This window comes from Lissotriton helveticus, chromosome 2_1, assembly GCF_964261635.1.
Source record: "Lissotriton helveticus chromosome 2_1, aLisHel1.1, whole genome shotgun sequence".
NCBI classification, from domain to species: Eukaryota; Metazoa; Chordata; class Amphibia; order Caudata; family Salamandridae; genus Lissotriton; species Lissotriton helveticus.
The window spans coordinates 2,079,196,386-2,079,213,844 of NC_136059.1; positions in this window are offsets into that span (position 1 = coordinate 2,079,196,386).

Here is a 17,459-nt window from a genome sequence, read left to right on the forward strand (position 1 = left end):
TTCACCGACCAGTTACAGCTTATTGTGTTATTTAATTCAACCAATGGATACACTTGATTATTTAAGGTTTAATAGGAGTTATTGGCATTTAAATACATTCACAAAGTGGGATATATTTCCAATCACACAATGTCCCAAATACGCTTAAAAGTGGAATCACAAGCCATTTCTCTCCAAGCCATGCAGTTTCTCTCATTAGCACTTCTCCTCCCTTCTTCCACAAGAGCAGTCCAAACATGATGGCAAAATATCCTAGTTTGCAAATGTTTTATATATAATTATGATTCTGCCATATTTTCCACACAATACATCATTCACTGCAAAATCTTACAGTTTTAACTAATCATTTTTGTAGCTCAAACGGGTAAAAAGTTACTAACAAACGTGACTTGAGTTGCTTCAAAGTGGACGGCCCTTTGCAAAGGTTGTCTGATCACCTTTCTCACTGCTGCATTTGTATGTTATACTGATTTTAATGAGGCAGAATCTTTGCAGAGACTTAACATGAGTAAAAATGTCTAAATAATAAAGTATAAGAAAATATATTTCATTACGCTGCAGCCTTTTTTTTAGGGTCTGTGTGGATCTGGAAATGCCTGTGTTCGGCGGTGCTGAGCGCGTCAGTGCTAGTCGAGACCCTGATGCTGTTCTTGTGGACGATGGCGATTCCTCCTCCGACTCCGTTGGTGCGGTCTCTCTGGGTGATCTTGTAGCCGTCTGGGATGGCTATAGCGATGGCGTGTGCGAAGGAGTCGTTAAACCAGGTCTCTGTCAGGAAGGCGACATCCGGAGATGTTGTGTCGAGCAGGTCCCAAAGCTCGACGGCATGCTTGTGTGCGGAGCGGGTGTTCAGTAGGATGCATCGGAGGTGGTTGGGGTCTTTCTTGGCAGGTGGTTCATCGGCTCTGAGGCTGGTGTAGCTGCAGTTCCGGCAGGTGAAGGGGCCGTGTGTGCGTTTCGGGAGCCTTTAAGTAGGTGTAGCTACGTCCAGAGTTGAAAGCGTGCAGAGTGCTGGCGTCGTAGTGGCGTTAGTTGTCGTGGCTGGTGGGGGGCCAGGGTTTCTGGCGCTGGGCACGGTCTAGGCGCGGACGGGCGCAGACAGGCGTGCCAGCGGCGCGGCCGCGCAGCGGCTGGCATATATGGGGAGGTGGGAGGGAGGAGCAGCTGGGACAGCGAATGGGCAGTGGGCAGTCAGAGGGGCGGGACGCAGGGGAAGCAGCGGCGGGGGCGGTGAGGGACAATGAAGGTAACAGGAGGAAAAAGGGGCACAAAAATTGAGGGTAAAACGAGTGGCACAGAAGGCAAAAGGGCACAAAAAAACGAGTGGAACAGAAGGCAAAAGGTGCACAGAAACGAGGGAAAAACGAGTGGCACAGTGGGCAGAGGGGACAACAAGCAAGTGGAACAGAGGGCAGAAGGGCACAAAAATGAGGGGAAAACGAGTGGAACAGAGGGCAGAAAGGCACAAAAAATTAAGGAAAAACTAGAGGAACAGAGGGCAGAAGGGCACAAAAAACGAGGGAAAAACGAGTGGAACAGAGGGCAGAAAGGCACAAAAAACGAGGGAAAAACGAGTGGAAAAGAGGGCAGAAAGGCACAAAAACCGAGGGAAAAACGAGTGGAACAGAGGGCAAAAAGGCACAAAAAACTAGGGAAAAACAAGTGGAACAGAGGGAAGAGAGGCCCAAAAAACTAGGGAAAAAATGAGTGGCACAGAGGGCAGAAGGGCACAAAAAAACGAGTGGAACAGAGGGCACAAGGGCACAAAAAACAAGGGAAAAACGTGTTGAACAGAGGGCAGAAAGGCACAAAAATGAGGGAAAAACAAGTGGAACAGAAGGCACAAAAACGAGGGGAAAACGAGTGGAACAGAGGGCAGAATGGCACAAAAAACAAGGGAAAAACGAGTGGCACAGAGGGCAGAAAGGCACAAAAAACGAGGGGAAACGAGTGGAACAGAGGGCAGAGAGGCACAAAAAATTAGGGAAAAACGAGTGGAACAGAGGGCAGAATGGGCAGAGAGGCCCGGGGCAGCGAGGGGAACAGAAGGGAAAACCGGGCAGAGACACAGGGGCAGCGAGGGGTACAGAAGGAAAGACCGGCCAGAGAGAGCACGGGAAAGCAAGGGGAACAGAGGGAAGAAAAAGGGGCACCGACCACGTACAGGCAGCGGGAGAAGACAGACAACAGCAGTCACAGACACAACAATGAAAATACAGGCAGTACAATAAAAGCAATGAAGCGGAGGATGAACAAACCTACCTGCGGCCTACCACTGGCCACCAGGGATGAGGCGCAGATGGTAGCCTGCGGGTGGTGGAGGGCCTCGAACGTCCTCAGCAGCGGCAGCTGGGGCAGGGAGGCACAGGCGGTGCTGTGTGGAGGGGGAGCGACCTACCAGGTGGGGTCAAGGGTCGCTACACTACACAGAGACAATTATTTATGTGTGTGTAAATCACTGTATAGGATAAGTTACAGAAGACCAAGGACTACAAGGTGTAGAAGCCACATGACAACCATACTAGTAGGCAGTATAGTTTAATAGCTCACTGTTCTATGTTAGGATTTTAACTTATTTATTTATTTTTATTTATAAAGTTTTAAACCTAGTTAGCATTATGTGCACTTTGTGATCTGCATGGTACATGTTCTTTGCAGCAGGCACTTTAACCCTCTGTGCTACCTTTCCAGGAGTCAACCCTTCCACTAGACAAAACTCTGATCTCTCTCTAGGAAGAACATTAATCACCAGGGTTATCATGACATTTTTATTGTTGCCGAAAATTGCTGGAGGCCAGGAAGGAGGCAGTAAGTTTTTTAAAACCATAATATACTTGCAAATACTAAGCACCCACCTGAAATAGGTACCCAGTGCGGTCACACCGTTCGCACCGCCCTAACCTGCTCAAGGTTCATGCGACCTCAGTGACAGAGTCACAGTGACTGGATCACTGTTGCTATAGGGTGTGCTGCTTAGTAGGCCTGCCCACAAGACTGGAGATGAACTTCAGTATGGATTGTGGTGGACAGGCCTTCAAAGTTAACCTACAATTGACATTACTAGGGTACACCTGCTGGTGCTAAGACATCAGGCCTTCTAAGGTCTAGTTGGGCCTTCTAAGGTCTAGCATGGGAATATGCTCCCTCAGTAGAGTGGTCTGGTGGACTGGTCATAAAGGCTGAACTCGGTTCTCCAGTTCCAAATTCGACAGCTCTGGCCATAGTGGCCACATCCTCTCCCCCACAGAACCCCATACTGCCCAGCTGAGAGAAACTCGCACTGCCTTCAGCTACAACCTAATTGTGCCTGCTATAAACACTTGGATGTGGCTCAATTCAAATTATGCACTTGTTAAGAGTAATATGCTGTATAAAAAAAGAAAAAGCAAACACTCATTGGGAATGCAAGATTAAGTAAAGCATGTGAAATGTAAGCAGAAACAATATGGTTACCTTAACGATCTCTCCCTCACTATTCAGAAATCAGCGAGTGGTTTTACCTGAAAAGTTAAGGACATGACTACAGGGCCCTGAAGAGAACCGTTTCATTGTCCATTGCTTATATCCTTACAAAACGTTAGCAGTATGGTTTAAAAAGACCACATCCATAAACACAGAGCCATGGTACACATTTTGTTTTCCAATCCACCCATCAACCAGGTATTGCAATACATCCAGGAATGGTGCACCCCACCTGGGGACAACAATGCAGTTCAAAGAAAGACGAGAAAACAAAAGTAGCGCTTCAGAGTAAAATGAGGTTGATGTGTTTGAATGTGAATAAAACCAATCTGGCCACTTCGCAACCACTCTGTCTTGCTTTATTTAGTTATGTATTTATTTTTCAAATTCAAACACTTATTACTCTCCATCCCGAGGCTGCACTTTGGAATAGAAAAATGTCAGAAAAAGAGCATTTCCCGCAAGTGTTTTTCTGTTTTGGATCCATTTCACAGGGAAGCAACTAAATGAAAGAAAGAAAGAGGTTGTGAACCGTTTCTTCAAGTCACGGTTTTCAGTAAGTGAGGAGCAAGACAGAAAGAGAGGGAATAATAGGAAGGGGGGGGTGTAGCTGCCTGCGCAGAAAAGAAGAGGACACAGTCTGTGTCTTCTCTGGGCAGTAAGGAAGAGACAGAGTCCTTTTCCTTCTCTGCCCGTCCCTGAACGTCCACGAAAGCAAGCCAAACCTTATCTGAATGCCTTTGCCATTTCTCCCGTCCTAAACCACAGTTTTGAAAAGAAAAAGTAGGGGAACGGAATTGTTTTAATAAAAGAAGTAGGGGCACGCCGTGCCCTTCCGATCCCGCCCACTTCGACCACTGCTTTAGCTATGTTAAAAGCGGGAGAGCAGGTGCCATTAATTAGTATGCTAGCCTGCAGGTTAGTATAGAGCATTTGAATCCAAGCCAGAAAGGGTATGGGGAATCCCATCCTTCTAAGTTCAAAAGCCAGATAGTCCCACTCCAGGGAGTCAAAAGCTTTGGTGGAATCTACGAAGACAGCCACCACATTTATGTCTGGGTCAATGTCCTGTAGGATGGCAAATAAGGTTCTGAGGTTATGTGACATCCGTCTACCAGGAACGAAGCCTGACTGATCTGGCAGTACCAGGGCTGTCATAAGGGGGGTAATGCAATTTGCTATTATTTTGGATAGGATTTTAGCATCGACAGTTACGAGTCGCACTGATCGGCTGGTTTGCCCAGTTTTAGGAGAGAAATGATGAGCGATTTGCGCATTGTCTCGGGGAGAGTCCCTGTTTCCCTGGCTTCCTTGTAAACCTGTTGAAGGATTGGGATGAGGGTGGTGCTGAACGTTTTATAAAATTTGTCAGTAAGTCCGTCCGGGCCAGGGGCTTGGCCAGATTGTAGTTGCATGATTGCAGCCCTTATATCATCATCTTCGAAGTCTGCTAGGAGAAACTCCCTTTGGGTCACCTAGCCAGCCTATTGCGGTGTCTTCTAAAAAGGGGATAAAGTCTACAGGTTGCGTTCTGTGGGATTTATATAATGTGCTGTAGAAGTTGCAAAATATAGCTAAGATGCCTGAGGTGTCTCTATGTAGGGCACCCTCCCCGTCAGTAACTTCTGGTATGGTATTCGAGAATCTGGGTGGTCTCTCTCCCTCCCCGTACTGTCGGGCCTGGTGGTGCTTCCCCCTGAGTGTACATTCTCCATCCGCAGTTTCTAGGTATTCAGTTATCGTGTCTCTCGTCCGCGCCTGCAGCTCTGGGGTAGGTGCTCTCTGCATTTGATAGTCTATGTGTTTTAGGTCTTGTTCTAGTTGGTAAAGTGTGCTTCGAATGTCTTTCAATATCCCACCTCCCTTGGCGATGCATAATCCATGGATGGTGACTTCAAAAGCCTCCCACACGGTGGAGTATTGTGTCACTGAGTTTATGTTTTGTGGGAAGAAGTCCTCTATCTCTTGTTCCAGCTCAGACTTAAAGACGGGATCCAATACTGCATGTGTGGGTAGGCACCAAGACCTGTATGGTGAATTCTCAAAACGGGGAGTCAGAGTTATTAGCACGGGTGAATGGTCTGGTGCGCGGCAAGTGTATTGCTTGGGAGAGCCACAGTTTCAAAACCCTGGATAGGATCCATCCATCAACGCTTGACCGAGAGGAGTGTGCTGTGGAATGGCAAGTACCCTCTCTACCATTGGGGTGAAATCTGCGCCAGGCATCGATCAACCCGTGATCCATGATGATATCCTTTAAATGGTGTTGGGCGTTTGAATGGTGGTGCGGTTGCGGGTGTGATCGGTCCATGGACGGGTCTAGTGTAATATTAAAAAAATCCTCCCCAGACCACGTGCTCTGAGCCAATGTACAGGATTTTCCCCCACAGATATGGAAGAATTCGGTGTCGTCGATATTAGGGCCTTGGCAGCAGACAAATGTTATGGATTCAGAGGCCATGCATCCCCATAAGATGCCGTAACATCCTAGTGGGTCTGTGTGCAAGTCAATGGTGGTGTAGGGGAAACTGTGCTTGATCAGCATGGTGGTGCCTCTGGCACATGCGGAATACGAGGAGAAGCAGCGATATGACGCCCATTGGGCTGCAAACATGGGCGGGGCAGAGGGGTCGAGGTGCATCTCTTGTAACATAGCACATTGTATGTTGTGTCTGTCTAGGTACGCTAGGATATGCCTGCGCTTGCGGGGGTTGCCTAGACCACGCACATTCCATGTTAGGATATTATAACTGGGGGTTATGGCGGCTCATTCCGGACGCGTGTTGTTGGTCTGAGCAGTGGGTGCCATAGTCATGTCGTATGAACGGGCTGCATATGTGTAACGATTTTTCATCATGTTGTCTTCTAGTGGCATAAAAAACAAGAATTGGAAATGCAATAGGTCTCGGATTTATTTGAGTTTGAGCTAATGGCATTGTAAATGGCAATGTCTTTTTGCCATGTGTTGTGGAGTGTATGCATGTGGTGTGTAGTGGAATTATGTGGGTTGGATTGGAATTGTAGCAATGGTGGCATGCTGCGCTTTAGATGAATATGTTTAAAAGTAAAGTGTGCATACTACTAATAGTTAATTGTGGATGCGTTAACAATTGATGTGTGTACTGATGGCTGGCGGTGTGTGTGCCTGTAGAAATTGTGCACTGGTGGCTGGGAGGGTGTGTGTGCCTGGTGGAAGCGTGCACTGCCGGCTGGAGGTGTGTGTGCCTGGTGGAAGTGTGCACTGACAACTGGTGGTGTGTGTGCCTGGTGAAAGTGTGCACAGACGGCTCGTGGTGTGTGTGCCTGGTGAAAGCGTGCACTGATGGCTGGTGGTGTGTGTGCCTGGTGAAAGCGTGCAATGACGGCTGGTGTTGTGTGTGCCTGGTGAAAGTGTGCACCGACGGCTGGTGGTGTGTGTGTGTGCCTGGTGAAAGTGTGGTGGTGAGTGTGTGGTGGTGAGTGTGTGTGTGTGTGTGGTGTTGTGTGTGTAGTGTTGTGTGTGTGCTGTGGTGTGTATGTGGTGTGTGTGTGGTGTTGTGTGTGTGGTGTGTGTGTGGTGTTATGTATGTGGTCTTATGTATGTAGTGTTATGTGTGTGGTGTTATGTGTGTGTGTGGTGGTGTGGTGTTCTGTTTGTGTGTGGTGGTGTGGTGTTGTGTGTTTGTGGTGTTTGTGTGTGTGTGGTGTTGTGTGTGTGGTGTTGTGTGTGTGTGTGGTGTTGTGTGTGTGTGTGTGTAGTGTTGTGTGTGGTGTGTGTGTGTGTGTGTGGTGTGTGTGTGTGTGTGTGGTGTGTGTGTGTGTGTGTGCGTGTGTGTGTGTGTGTGTGTGTGTGTGTGGTGTGTCTGTGTGGTGGTGTTGTGTGATCCTCTGTGAGGCACCGGGAGCATGGAAATGTTGCACTCCTGTGAAAGAGCTGGCAGGTGATTGGGGTCCCCCTTAGGAGCCAAAGACTCTGAAAACAGTGCCCCTGTCTTTAACACCACCACACCAGTGTGCCTCAAGTAACATGTGCCAGGTCTTCTAGGTGCCTAGAACAACGTCCCAGTGAAAGCACTGGACTTCACTGGCACCAAAGCACGTCATTTGTGCTCACCCTGCACACTCACACACTGGTCACCCTACACACTCACACACTGCTCACCCTACACACTCACACACTGCTGGCCCTGGACACTCACATACTGCTCACCCTTCATACTCACACACTGCTCACCCTGCACACTCACACACTGCTCACCCTGCACACTCACACCCTGCTCACCCTGCACACTCACGCAACGTTCACCCTGCACACTCACACACTGCTCACCCTGCACACACACACTGCTCACCCTACACACTCACACACTGCTCACCCTACGCACCCACACACTGCTCAACCTGCACACTCACACACTGCTCACCATACACACTCACACACTGCTGGCCCTGCACACACACTGCTCACCCTACACACTCACACACTGCTCACCCTACGCACCCACACACTGCTCACCCTGCACACTCACACACTGCTCACCCTGCACACTGCTCACCCCACACACTGCTCACCCTGCACACACACACTGCTCACCCTGCACACTCACACACTGCTCACCCTAGACACTCACACACTGCTGTCCCTGGACACCCACACACTGCTCACCCTGCATACTCACACACTGCTCACCCAGCACACTAGCATACTGCTCACCCTACACACACACACTGCTCACCCTGCACACTCACACACTGCCCACCCTGCACGCTCACGAACTGCTCACCCTGCACGTTCACACACTGCTCACCCTGGACACTCACCTACTGCTCACCCTACACACTCACACACTGCTCACCCTGCACACTCACACACTGCTCACCCTGCACACTCACACAACGTTCACCCTGCACACTCACATACTGCTCACCCTGCACACACACACTGCTCACCCTACACACTCACACACTGCTCACCCTACACACCCACACACTGCTCACCCTGCACACACACACTGTTCACCCTGCACACTCACACACTGCTCACCCTACACACTCACACACTGCTGGCCCTGGACACCCACACACTGCTCACCCTGCATACTCACACGCTGCTCACCCAGCACACTAACATACTGCTCACCCTGCATACTCACACACTGCTGACCCAGCACACTAACATACTGCTCACCCTACACACACACACACACACACACACTGCTCACCCTGCACACTCACACACTGCTCACCCTACGCACTCACACACTGCTCACCCTGCACGCTCACACACTGCTCACCCTACACGCTCACACACTGCTCACCCTGCACGCTCACACACTGCTCACCCTGGACACTCACATACTGTTCACCCTACACACTCACACACTGCTCACCCTGCACACTCGCACTGCTCACCCTACACGCTCACACACTGCTCACCATGCACGCCCACACACTGCTCACCCTGCACGCTCACACACTGTTAACCCTACACGCTCACACACTGCTCACCCTACACACTCATACACTGCTCACTCTACACACTGGAGTCAAGCTATCCTGGCTGAAGACGGCTGATAGACAGAAACCGGTCCTAGGATGCTTGATTCCGGTCCAGGGAAGACATGGCTTGGCAGTTCGGGCTGGACTGTTTCCATGAGGCACAGGGTCAAGACTGATTTGCATATCGCCATGTCTGAACTGGGGTGGCTTGGTGAGCAAAATAACAATGGATTAAACCCAGATCTGTGACTGAGGGTGAATGTTTTGCCATTGTGCAACATTCCGTCCATCATCTTGTGTGTTTTGCTGTTCACCCTACACACTCACACGCTGCTCACCCTACACCCTCACACACTGCTCACCCTACACACTCACACACTGTTCACCCTACACACTCACACACTGCTCACCCTGCACACTCACACACTGCCTGCCCAGCTGCAGAAATAGAAAGAATCCAGCGTGAGTCTTCGGAGGACCGGTCACCTTTGTGAGAGCACGGCGGCCATAGCAAAACAGCAATTTTCCGAGACCGGCAGAAATTCTGCGGGAAACGCAGCTTTGTCTTTATAATTTTAATACACGAAAGTATGAGTCAGTCGGAGTTATAGCCTACTCGCGCTACCGAATAGTAAAGCCTACTTTTTACTTTTAAGCAAGTATTTGCCACTAATCCTAGTGGCAGCGGGACGGTGAACACTGCAGCGGCGCTTGGGCTCCTGTTAAGTTTTTTAAAACGGTGTTGTGTTTTAATTGTGTGCATCCTCTACTGGGCTTACCTGCTGCCTCTCCCCATTCCATCTTCCTGCACTCCTAGCCCCGGTCCAGATCGGCAGTGTGCCGCTACACGGAGGGCTGGCGGGGTTAGCAGGCCACCATCTTGGGAGGGCAGTGTAGGCTGGGTCAGCGCTCCTGACATCGCGCTCGAGACCTTATTTAAGCCCACCCCCATGCGCACGCGCAGCAGACACTAATCCTAGTGGCAGCGGGACGGTGAACGCTGCAGCGGCGCTTGGGCTCCTGTTAATTTTTTAAAACGGTGTTGTGTTTTAATTGTGTGCATCCTCTACTGGGCTTACCTGCTGCCTCTCCCCATTCCATCTTCCTGCACCCCTAGCCCCGGTCCGGATTGGCAGTGTGCCGCTACACGGAGGGCTGACGGGTTTAGCAGGCCACCATCTTGGGAGGGCAGTGTAGGCTGGGTCAGCGCTCCTGACATCGCGCTCGAGACCCCATTTAAGCCCACCCCCATGCGCACGCGCAGCGGACGTGCGCAGCGGGCGCGACGAAGGCGCGCCGAAGTTGCGCCTAAGTTAAGCCCGTCTGCGCCCGTCCGCGGCCGACCGGGGCTAGGGGCACTCCACTCTGCCCAATTTTTAACCTTTTTATCGGCCCAGCTTCGTACTATGCAAGGTCCGTGGGCTCTGCCTGATTCTACTGTAGCCAAAATTTCCAAACTCGGCCTCATGCCGATTTCTCCTATCCCCAATATCCTGGCCCCAGTCGTCCCCCCCCCCCCCCCCCGGCCTCCCAGCGTCGCCCTCTTTTCTATTCCTGCGACTCCGGCAACCTCGGTTCTCCTTTTGAACACAAGATCGGCGGTCAAGCATTTTCATGAACTTTTTGTTCTGCTAGACACACACCAACCTGATCTTCTGTTTCTTACGGAGACTTGGTTCTGCCCGGACTCCCTCCCAACACTTTTAGCCACCCTCCCCCCTTCCTATTATGCCATCCGTGCAGATCGTCCGGCTGGTAAGGCTGGCGGTGGGGTGGCTCTCATCGCTCGCACGGACCTTCACTTCCAGACACTACCAGCTCCCCCCATTGCTATGATTGATTATCTGGTTGTTCGCTCTGCTTCCTTCTCGCCACCTCTCACCTGCCTGCTCGTGTATCGTCCCCCACAGACCACAGTGCACTTCCTTCACACCTTCCAGGACCTGCTAGCTACCCTAGCAGTCAATAACTCCTCCATCCTGCTGCTTGGCGATTTTAATTACTGGCCTTTTGATCCAGCTGAGGGTCTTTCGTCTAAAGAATTTTCTGATTCTCTTTCCTCTTTTAATCTGGAGTCTCAAGTTCACTGCCCCACTCACATCCATGGCCATATTTTGGACCAGGTTTGGTCGCTCAATTGTCCTGTTTCTTCCCTGGTGGTCTCCCCCTGCACTTGGTCTGATCATTTTTTAGTTTCTTTTTCTCTGTACCCCAGTCTTGTTAGGAAATCTCCCCTCCCTAGGAACACATGGGCCCGGAATTGGACTCATGTGGACGTACCATCACTCTGCTCCTCCCTTTCTGCCTCCTGGCCCAACCTTCAAGATCTCCCTTTCCATTGTCAAATGGACTTTCTAAATAATTGGCTCAGTAGAGGCTGCGATCAGGTGGCCCCTCTCAGACAAGTTTCTGCCAGGCGCAATTATGACGCCAATAGGTGGTTCAATACCGCATTGAAAGAGGAAAAACTGACCCTCCGGCAAGCGGAGCGTGTCTGGCGACGTGCCTATTGTCCCACTCTTAAAACTGTGTATACAACTCGTCTGAACCAATATAAGAAGTCCATCCTTCTGGCCAAAACGGAGTACTTCTCTTCTAAAATCTTGCTTGCTGAAAATCAGCCTAGAGAAATGTTCTCTATTGTACAAGATCTGGCCTTCTCTGACAGAGTAACCCTCAAGCCCTCCCCTTCCCAGACCCTCTGCGATTCACTTAATAGCTATTTTTTAGACAAAGTCTTAGCTATTAAGTCTAACGTTGTCCCCCCCCCCCCCTCTTACTCGGATCCACAGCCCTTCTCTCCTCAGATGCATCTTGATCACTTTCCCCCTCTGACTACAGAAGCTTTCCTGTCTCTCATCTCGACGGTTAAGTCAGGCTCTCCATCTGACATCTGCCCTGCACACATTTTAAAACAAATTTAACTGGCTTGTCCTTCCCCTCCGCTCACTCTTCTTAATAACTCCCTGGCTCATGGTGTTGTTCGCCAGACTCACAAATTGGCAAAACTATATTCCCATTTTAAAAAAGCCTGGTTCTGACCCGTCCTCACTTACTAATTACTGCCCCATTTCCCTCCTCCCTTTCCTTGGTAAAATTTTGGAGCGTCATATCACTAGAACGCTCAGTATCTTCGTGGAGGAGAACGGCTGCCTAGCCTCTCGTCAGGCTGGGTTTCGCCCGGCGCACTCTACAGAGTCTGTTGTCCTCTCTGTGCTGGACAACCTCAGAGAGGGCATGGATGCTGGCCGGCCCCAGGCTTTGGTCCTCCTTGATTTATCCGCCGCCTTCGACACGGTGGATCACTCCATCCTTCTCTCCCGTGTCGAGGTGGTCGGCATCAGGGGGTCTGCCCTGGCCTGGCTTGCATCCTTTTTAAAGGACCGCAATCAGGCCGTCCATCTGGCCAATTTCTCTGCTCCCTTTCAATTGGTCCACTGCGGAGTGCCGCAAGGTTCTTCTTTGTCTCCTTTATTGTTTAATTTGTACATTTCCCCTCTTATTTTTGCACTTCAGCAGATGGACGTCACCATCTACAACTATGCTGACGATCTCCAATTGTTTTTTAATTTATCCTCCTCCCCTGAGTCCATTCACAATTTTCACTCCACTATGTTGTTTATCAGGGACTGGATGAGCTTTAATCATCTGAAGCTTAACCCCGACAAAACCGAGCTGGTGTTGACGGGAGGCTCCTCCAGTCCCTGGTCCTCTTCCTTTTGGCCTTCTTCCCTGGGTCCCCCTCCCACCCCTTCTTTTTCGGTTAAAACCCTAGGGATTAAACTCAATGCGCACCTCTCACTGCACTCTCAGATCAGTTCAGTTGTTTCTTAGTGCTTCCTCACTCTTCGCACTATCCGTAAGGTGTCCCGTTTTTTTTCTTTCTGTGCCCTCAAACTTATTCTGTCTGCGATGGTGATCTCCCGCTTGGACTATGGCAACGCCTTGTATAACGGTGTCCCCGCCTACCATCTTCGGAGACTCCAACTAGTGCAGAATCAGGCAGCCCGACTTGTCTACAATCTGTCCAAGTCCTATCATGTTACCCCGCTGCTCAAAGCTCTGCACTGGTTGCCTATCCGGGAGCGTGCCTTGTCTAAGATGGGCTGTATCACCTTCCAGGCAAGGGCAGGGACAGCCCCTCACTTTATCTCCTCTGAGATCAAGGCATACTGTCCTAGCAGAGAGTTGCGTTCCTCTTCACAATCTCTTCTGGTTGTCCCTCGTTTCAAGAAGAAGAGGTTAGGTGGCGCAAAATTCTCTACGCTAGCGCCTACCTTTTGGAATGCCCTTCCTCCCTCCCTTAGATCTTCCATTCATTACTCAGAATTCCGCAAATCCTTAAAAACATTTTTGTTCACCCAAGCTTTCCCATGTTAGTTGGCCGGTTCTTCTCTCCCCCTTGGTTTTATGTCCTAGCGCCAAGAAACCGCGTTGGTGTATGTGCGCTTTATAAATATTTTAATTTCAATTTTGAACGCATTATACTACAAATTTATAAATAAACATATGCATTCTTACGAAACATCAACTTACACATTTTTAGTACACATGCTCTTTTAACTAGAACATCCGACTGCTTTACATTAAACAAACGCCACTCCAATATCGCGGGCGAGGATCCAGACCCTCTATGCAATAGAATGCGGAGAGCAGTCCAACTGTGGCCCATTTGACAAGTCTGTCATCCCATACCCCGTGTGTGGAGACAGTAGAAAGAACAGAAGTTCCGAAGACACCTTACCGGCTAATCTGAATGGCGGAAGAAGAAGGCGCCATTGCCTTTCCCAGGGACATTCTTCAGAGCAACAAAAGGAGATGCAGGAGCTGCTCAGTAGACGCGAGGAGGTCGTTGCTTAGTGGCTTCTGGGAGAGATGCTGATACTAGCGGCAGCAAAAAAAGAGGGAAGCAGAACTCACCTGCTCTGCAAATAAGCATTTGCAATGCAATAGGTCTCGCTTTAGGAAAGATTGAACTATTGGTATTGTAAATGACAAATTTTGTATTTATGTGTTGGTTTTGAAAATAGCGAAATTAATAGCTTTGTCATTTACAATGCCAATAGTTTTAACTTTCGCAAATGTGACACCTATAGCATTTGTAATGCAATATGTGTTGTATTTACGTGACTTAGATGTATTGATATTACAAATAAAAATGGCTTTAATTTTTTTTAATAATTAATACTTAAATAAAAGTTATTGTAATTTATAATGGCAATAGCTTTTGTAAATAACTTTTGTGAAGATTATGTTTATTATATTTTATTGTGACGAAAATCCAATAACAGAAGTGAAATATTAATATCTTTTTGCGACATTTGTAATAAAGCTTGAAAGATTGAGAGAACATATTTGAACCAGTTGTTGTTAAATGGTTGCACAGATTGATGCTGTGGTGGCCTGGTGGTGCTTCCCCCTGAGTGTAGATTCTCCATCCGCAGTTTCTAGGTATTCAGTTATCGTGTCTCTCGTCCGCGCCTGCAGCTCTGGGGTAGGTGCTCTCTGCATTTGATAGTCTAGGTGTCTTAGGTCTTGTTCTAGTTGGTAAAGTGTGCTTCGAATGTCTTTCAATATCCCACCTCCCTTGGCGATGCATAATCCATGGATGGTGACTTTAAAGGCCTCCCACATGGTGGAGTATTGTGTCACTGAGTTTATGTTTCATGGGAAGAAGTCCTCTATCTCTTGTTCAAGCTCAGACTTAAAGACGGGATCCAATACTGCATGTGTGGATAGGCGCCAAGACCTGTATGGTGAATTCTCACAAGAGGGAGTGAGAGTTATTAGCACGGGGAATGGTCTGGTGCGCGGCAAGTGTATTGCTTGGGAGAGCCACAGTTTCAAAACCCTGGATAGGATCCATCCATCAATGCGTGACCTTGAGGAGTGTGCTGTGGAATAGCAAGTACCCTCTCTACCATTGGGGTGAAATCTGCGCCAGGCATCGATCAACCCGTGATCCATGATGATATCCTTTAAATGGTGTTGGGCGTTTGAATAGTGGTGCGGTTGCGGGTGTGATCGGTCCATAGACGGGTCTAGTGTAATATTAAAAAAAAAACTCCCCAGACCACGTGCTCGGAGCCAATGTCCAGGATTTTCCCGCACAGATATGGAAGAATTCGGTATCGTCGATATTAGGGCCTTAGCAGCAGACAAATGTTATGGATTAGGAGGCCATGCATCCCCATAAGATGCAGTAACATCCTAATGGGTCTGTGTGCAAGTCAATGGCGGTGTTGGGGAAACTGTGCTTGATGAGCATGGTGGTGCCTCTGGCACATGCGGAATACGAGGAGAAGCAGCGATATGACGCCCATTGGGCTGCAAACGTGGGCGGGGCAGAGGGGTCAAGGTGGATCTCTTGTAACATAGCACATTGTATGTTGTGTCTGTCTAGGTATGCTAGGATATGCCTGCGCTTGCGGGGGTTGCCTAGACCACACACATTCCATGTTAGGATATTATAACTGGGGGTTCTGGCGGCTCATTCCGGACGCGTGTGTTGGTCTGAGCAGTGGGTGCCATAGTCATGTCGTATGAACGGGCTGCATATGTGTAACGATTTTTCATCATGTTGTCATCTAGTGGCATAAAAAACAAGCATTGGAAATCCAATAGGCCTCGGATTTATTTGAGTTTGAGCTAATGGCATTGTAAATGGCAATGTTTTTTTGCCATGTGTTATGTAGTGTATGCATGTGGTGTGTAGTGGAATTATGTGGATTGGATTGGAATTGTAGCAATGGTGGCATGCTGCGCTTTAGATAAATATGATTAAAAGTAAAGTGTGCCATACTGCGATTGCTACAATAGTTAATTGTGGATGCGTTAACAATTGATGTGTGTGCTGATGGCTGGCGGTGTGTGTGCCTGTATAAATTGTGCACTGATGGCTGGTGGTGTGTGTGCCTGGTGGAAGCGTGCACTGCCGGCTGGAGGTGTGTGTGCCTGGGGAAGCGTGCACTGACAACTGGTGGTGTGTGTGCCTGGTGAAAGCGTGCACAGACGGCTCGTGGTGTGTGTGCCTGGTGAAAGCGTGCACTGATGGCTGGTGGTGTGTGTGCCTGGTGAAAGCGTGCAATGACGGCTGGTGTTGTGTGTGCCTGGTGAAAGCGTGCACTGACGGCTGGTGGTGTGTGTGTGTTCCTGGTGAAAGTGTGCAGTGACGGCTGGTGTTGTGTGTGCCTGTTGAAAGTGTGCACCGACAGCTGGTGGTGTGTGTGTGTGCCTGGTGAAAGTGTGGTGGTGAGTGTATGGTGGTGAGTGTGTGGTGGTGAGTGTGTGCGTGTGTGTGTGTGTGGTGTTGTGTGTGTGGTGTTGTGTGTGTGTGTGTGTGTGGTGTGTGTGTGTGTGTGTGTGGTGTGTGTGTGGTGTTGTGTGGTGTTGTGTGTGTCATGTGTGTGTGGTGTGTGTGGTGTTATGTATGTGGTCTTATGTATGTAGTGTTATGTGTGTGGTGTTATGTGTGTGTGTGGTAGTGTGGTGTTGTGTTTGTGTGTGGTGGTGTGGTGTTGTGGTGTTGTGTGTGTGTGGTGTTTGTGTGTGTGTGGTGTTTGTGTGTGTGTGGTGTTGTGTGTGTGGTGTTGTGTGTGTGTGTAGTGTTGTGTGTGTGGTGTTGTGTGTGTGTGTGGTGTGTGTGTGTGGTGTGTGTGTGTGTGTCTGTGTGGTGTTGTGTGATCCTCTGTGAGGTACCGGGGTCTGTCGTCTGGAATGGTAGCTTTGGTCAGATGGGGGAGCATGGAAATGTTGCGCTCCTGTGAGAGAGCTGGCAGGTGATTGGGGTCCCCCTTAGGAGCCAAAGACTCTGAAAGCAGTGACCCTGTCTTTAACACCACCACACCAGTGTGCCTCAAGTAACATGTGCCAGGTCTTCTAGGTGCCTAGAACAACGTCCCAGTGAAAGCACTGGACTTCACTGGCACCAAAGCACGTCATTTGTGCTCACCCTGCACACTCACACACTGGTCACCCTACACACTCACACACTGCTCACCCTACACACTCACACACTTCTGGCCCTGGACACTCACATACTGCTCACCCTTCATACTCACACACTGCTTACCCTGCACACTCACACACTGCTCACCCTGCACACTCACACACGGATCACCCTGCACACTCACACAACGTTCACCCTGCACACTCACACACTGCTCACCCTGCACACACACACTGCTCACCCTACACACTCACACACTGCTCACCCTATGCACCCACACACTGCTCACCCTGCACACTCACACACTGCTCACCTTGCACACTGCTCACCCTACACACTGCTCACCCTGCACACACACACACTGCTCACCCTGCACACTCACACACTGCTCACCCTACACACTCACACACTGCTGGCCCTGGACACCCACACACTGCTTACCCTGTATACTCACACGCTGTTCACCCAGCACACTAACATACTGCTCACCCTACACACACACACACTGCTCACCCTGCACACTCACACACTGCTCACCCTGCACGCTCACACACTGCTCACCCTGCACGTT